Source organism: Neovison vison, chromosome 1 (assembly GCF_020171115.1).
Source record: "Neovison vison isolate M4711 chromosome 1, ASM_NN_V1, whole genome shotgun sequence".
Lineage (NCBI taxonomy): Eukaryota > Metazoa > Chordata > Mammalia > Carnivora > Mustelidae > Neogale > Neogale vison.
In genome coordinates this window covers 149320418-149325639 of record NC_058091.1, presented here as the reverse complement: position 1 = coordinate 149325639, position 5222 = coordinate 149320418, and the positions used below count along the sequence as shown (strand labels likewise).

At 56.6% G+C, this 5222-nt stretch overlaps 1 non-coding gene across 1 annotated transcript; it reads right to left on the bottom strand.

Moving 5' to 3' along the window:
- Positions 1-1019: 1019 nt before the first annotated feature.
- TRNAA-UGC lies at positions 1020-1091 on the bottom strand. The gene has a single exon. It is a non-coding gene; the product is annotated as a tRNA-Ala (tRNA).
- Between the last annotated feature and the right edge of the window lie 4131 nt (positions 1092-5222).

Sequence of the window (5222 nt, the reverse complement as noted above, 5' to 3'; positions counted from 1 at the left end):
AAGTATAGACTTTGACCAAACAAAGTAAGGGGCAGAGTTGTTCCAGAATTTGGGGGTGGGGGGGCATGAAGTTTAACTTTTTGATTTAATATAATTTGATTCAGTTTAATTGAAGCAGCATTTTGTAGAATCAACGCAAAGCAGACTGAGTAAATTGGTGGCATCATGTTTTCTTAAAACTACAGAGTTATGAGCAATTTTAAAAGATGTTCCTGAATCCTTACTGTAACTCTGGAAAGTGGCTGGAAGTCTGAGATTCTGCGTCAGATCATAGCCAAGTTTTTCAATGCCTCGGTCACTTGAGCCACATCACTCAGGTAACTGGTACTCTGTTCCTATGATATGGTTTCCAAGAACAAACTTTCTCAGCCTATGTTTTTAGAGAACACTTGCTTAGCTTGTGTCCCTGAGGACAACTGATAAGAGCAGTTTTGTGTAGTTCACAAAAAGAACCAAGGAGAAGCTAGTAACCCCCTCCCTCTCTGCCTAGACGTCTAGCCAGCTCCCTCTTCCCTCTCACACCTGAAGACAATTTCTCCTAGCCTTCCTCTAGCTTCCAGCAGCCAACTAATTAGGGATTAGTCACGCTCTTACCATTTATGCCAGCAGGGCACTTTCTGTTCAGCCGTTGACTCCAAATATGAGATCTTCTAAAATAGAAGGAATGAGAAAAAGTATTTTAAAATATTTAAGAAATAATGTAGAAGCACTTGTGACCATGGTCACAGAATGGTTGAAAAAGCGAAGTTGCAGGAGTAGAAACAAGCCAGTCCAGGGTCTCTGCCTAATCTCTCTTAACTCTCCTCCAAGGGAGGGGTAGAGCACAGTCTGAGTGCACCTGGCAGGGGAAGCACAGTGTGTTGTTTTTACAGCAGCATATTTGACTTTATAACTGGAATGAAATCTCATTTACTTGTTTAAAGTTTAAATTGCTTAGAAATAACAAAAGTGCTAAAAACCAAGTACATCTGGTTCAAGATGCAGCATTTCAAAAAGGCACACAGTAGACAGCAACAGCCTGGAGATGCCAGGGATTGAACCTGGGGCCTCATACATGCAAAGCATGTGCTCTGCTGCTGAGCTACATCCCCAGAGCTGGAGGGATAATGTGGTAAAAAATTTTTAGGAATACACATCTACTGTTCCCTAAAATATATTTTGTTATACTTTGATGTGCAAGAATAATGTGGATTTTATAGGTCTTGAATGTCAGAAAGAAGGTGTTTGTAAACCAATATCACTAAAGGCTTTAGAGTTGTTTGAGTCATCTGAAATAAGCCCAGGCCCACCTCAGAACAAGCAAGGGGGAAAACTGAACTTTATCCTAGCAACTACCGTGCATATAAGGCATTCGGATCAGCAGCCTCTCTGACAGGCCGGCATCAGAAAAAATAGACCCGTGGGTGGCCACAGCGAAGCCCTGGAAAAAGGAACCATGTGTAGCACAAAATCCAGCGGTAAGCAGGAGCCACTCCAGCGGGCTAGAGGACGGCCTAGACTCACCTTGCAAGATGCATTCTGACTCGGGTTCCAGGCATGGCCTTGTCCACAGTCTCAGCCTGGCGGAAGAAGGAAGAGCACTCCCTAGACTGGGTAGTGGAATAAAAAGTGTAAGAAAAATGCTGAAGGTTCAGATAGAAATCCAGGTTTTTACAGCTTAGAAACAGGTTTTAGCTTCAGGCATTGGTTCTCCAAGTGTGGTCTTGGGTCCACCCAGCATCAGCATCACCTGGGATCCTGCTAAAAATACAGATTCTCAGACCCCGCTGTGGTGGTGAGTCGGGAACTGGGAGGTGGGGTCCAGCCATCTGTGTTCCCATAGGACCGGCAGTGCGGAAGTAAGACTCAGGAACGGCTGGTGTAGGCCAGCACGTGACTACATCATTTTCTAACGATAGTACGGGACTAAGGTGTTTCCAGTGTTTAAAGATGAAATCATTTAACAGATTACGTCTGAATTTTTCTAGATATTTAAGTGCGTGAGGGAAATCTAATTTTTGAGTTTAATTTTTTAGTATACTGTGAGAATACGATATGGATATTTAGAATGTTCGTTTTAAAAACTTAATCGTACCCGAACGCAGGAACAGCAGCAGATACAGCTCTCGGTATCCAAACGCCCTTGAACATGAGGTGTTCTATCCACGAGCCATTCGAAGAGGAAGATAAGGATGAGTAAAAACAGATTAAGAAGAGCAAATCCCCGAAATAAAGCACATCTGCAGCTTCGGATCCTGCAGCTGGACACAGCTGGACGCGCCGAGGACCCCGCGCGCTGGGGGCGCGAGGTGGGGAGGGAGGAGGGGCCGCCGGGCTAGGACTTCACTCCGCAACCATCGGCCCTAGCGGCAGCTCGCACAGGGGCCCAGGTCTACGGAGGTCTGGAAACAAAATCACAAAAAATTCGTCGTTCGTGGGGAACAGTTGCAGCCCCGAGCCCCGTCACGAACGGGATTCAGGGCAGCAAAGACTAGTTGGACGGTGTGTCCGTGGGCCGAGCATCCGGCGGCTCCTAGACCCCGCGGGGCACAGACCCGCAGGCGGGTTCTCTTAAGAATTTGGGCGCCTGGGTGGCTCAGTGGGTTGAGCGACTGCCTTCGGCTCAAGTCATGATCCTGGAGTCCTGGGATCGAGCCCCACATCGGACTCCCTGGGGAGTCTCTTCTCCCACTGACCTCTCTCCTCTCATTCTCTCTCTCTCTCAAATAAATAAATAAAATCATTAAAAAATAATAATAATAAAAAAGAATTTGGTAATTTGGCCGGTTCGGTGATCGCGGCAGAGGCTCGTTCCTCACGCCGGGCCGCCGGAGCGCCCGCCTCACCCCTGAGAACTGCCCCCGCGGCGCTCGTTGTGCCCGGACAGCTTCCGAGCGCGTGCGGCCCCGCTGGCTCCCTGCGCCGCAGCCCTGCGCGGGTGGTTGCGGGTCTTACGCGCGCCCGCCGCCCGCCTACACGCGGCGGCCGGTGTCCCCGGCTTCTGCTCCAGCATCCCGCCTTCGCGACGCTTAAAATGTCACCGACGCAACTGCGTAAGGGGAGCGGTGCCGGGGGCCTCCCGGGGTCTCGGGAGCCGCAGGTACTCGCGAACCGCCCCTCAGCTCCGGGCTCCCCGGCAAGCGGGTTTCCTCTGCAGACACAGACAGGGACCCCAGACAAGGACGACAGCGGCGGCGACGCTCGCCGCCTCGGCCGCCCGCACCACCGTCGGGAGATTTTAGTTTGGGAACGAATGCCGCGATCTGAGCAGGAAAGGTCGCGTCCTTAGCGTCCCCACGAGGCATCCCTAGCTGTGCAGGCGGCGTCTCAGAGACAAGCCTGTGGCCCAGAACGAACCAGGTGAGGACTCCCACTGGCAGGTGCAAGGGGAGGGGCCACGCGCGGCAGTTGGCTCGGGATCAGAGGGGCCCCACCGACGAAGGCGCGGGGAGAACGTTTGGCACCTCCGCAGACGCACTGCCCCAAGAGGCGGCCTCAGCCCTGGGGCTGCAGAGGGATCCTCCCGGCCGGGAGGCGGCGAGGAGTCCCGCGCTCAAACGCCAGCCCAAACCTCGCTGGTCGGGCGAGTGCTCGCAACACTTCCAAGCCCAGCCGCTGCCCCACACCTGAGCCCGGAGACCTCGAGCCCGCGACCCCTGGACACCTCCGTGCAGACTGGCGGGCGAGTCGGTGCAGGGACCAGGCGGGGACGGGGACTGAGGAGGAGGAGAACCAGGGAGGGAGGCGGTGGCTCCACAGACGAAAGACAGAGTGCACTTCCAAGGCACACCCCGTGTCCGCTGGTGCCCTTCGCATCGCCGGAGAAAAGCGACTACTCGGGGACGGGAGTCTCCTGCACTCCTAGGTGTCTGGGATGTGTGCTCTGCCCGGACCGGAGAGAGAGGAGGGAACTGGGGCGAGGGCGAAGTGGCAGCCGTGGCCTGGCCGGGGCCCACCCTCCCCGCGGAGCGCACCCCGTCGGCTCAGGAGCGCACACCCCACGCGAGTCTGCCCGTCTGCTTGCTAGCTTGCTGCCCTGCGGCGAGTGCCCACTGGGCCACCGCGGGACCCGGCACGTTCACTCCGCAACACACAGGCCTTCGCGGTAGACGGGGACCGATGTCCTCGGGGTCACCGGGACCACTAGGTGACCAGCGCGTCCTTCGGCCATCGCCTGGGGCTGGCGCGCCAGGTCAGGCCCTCGGGGCTCCCCTCCGGCGAGACGGTTTCGCGCGGCGGGGCAGGCGGCAGCGGGTGAGTGGGCCCGTGCCCCCGGCAGGGACCTGGAGCCTCGCGGGGACTGCTTTCGCGAGAGCGCGGGGCCGCTGTGCGCTTGCTCCGACCTCACGGGGCAGCAAGTAGGGTGATGGGGGGTTTGCGCCCCTTGCTCCGGGTGTGCTCGCCCCCGCTCACAGGGGGGCTTACGGTGAAGCGTCCACCTTTGCCAGTCGCCGGGAGGATGAAACCAGTGGCTTTGTTGCCTATTTGTAGGCATTATGTTTAGTTTCGTGTCTCCCGGGCTCGGTCCCAAGTGTGTCCCCTTAGCGTTGGCCTTTTGTTGTCCTGTTGGGAGCCTACGGTCCCGACCCTCTCCCGACACGGCAGGGCCGGGGAGTCTTCGGGACGCGCAGGGTGCTGTCGCTGCGCTGGGCATTTCCGCGGGCGCGCAGGGCTTCCGGGGCGCGGGGCGCCGCCGGCCGGGCCGCAGAGCCTGGCTTGTCCCAGCCGGAGGAGCGGCCTCCGCGGGGAGGGAAAGCCGGCGAGGCCACGTACTCCAGCCGGAGGGAAGGCGAGAAACTGAGGCAGAGCGAGGCACGCGTTGAAGCTGTTAATGTGTTTCTCAGCCCGGCTGCCCCCACAGCCCTCGTTGCAAGATTCCCCGCGCGGTCTTAGCCGAGCCGCGCGGACCCTCCGGGCTCCTTCCTGAGCGGCTGCTGCGGCCGGCTCGGTGCTGCCGGCGTGGGCTGGGGCGAGGCGGGATGCAGGCGCAGCCTCCGCGCTCTAAAATCCGCCCAGTCGAGCATGGAGCAAATGCGATCCAGTAGCATAAATCTGCAAATATAAACTGCGCTAAACGACGTTGCAGGGGAAGGTATAATTCGTATGCATTTGTTCAGTCGGCTGACTGACCGTCTTCCTGTGAATGCGGATTGAAGAAACCCGCCGAAGCCCAGGCGCAGGCCTCACCGGTAAGGCAGAACCCCTGGTCCACAATTGAAGGGGAAAAGGGGCAGTTTCCTCGT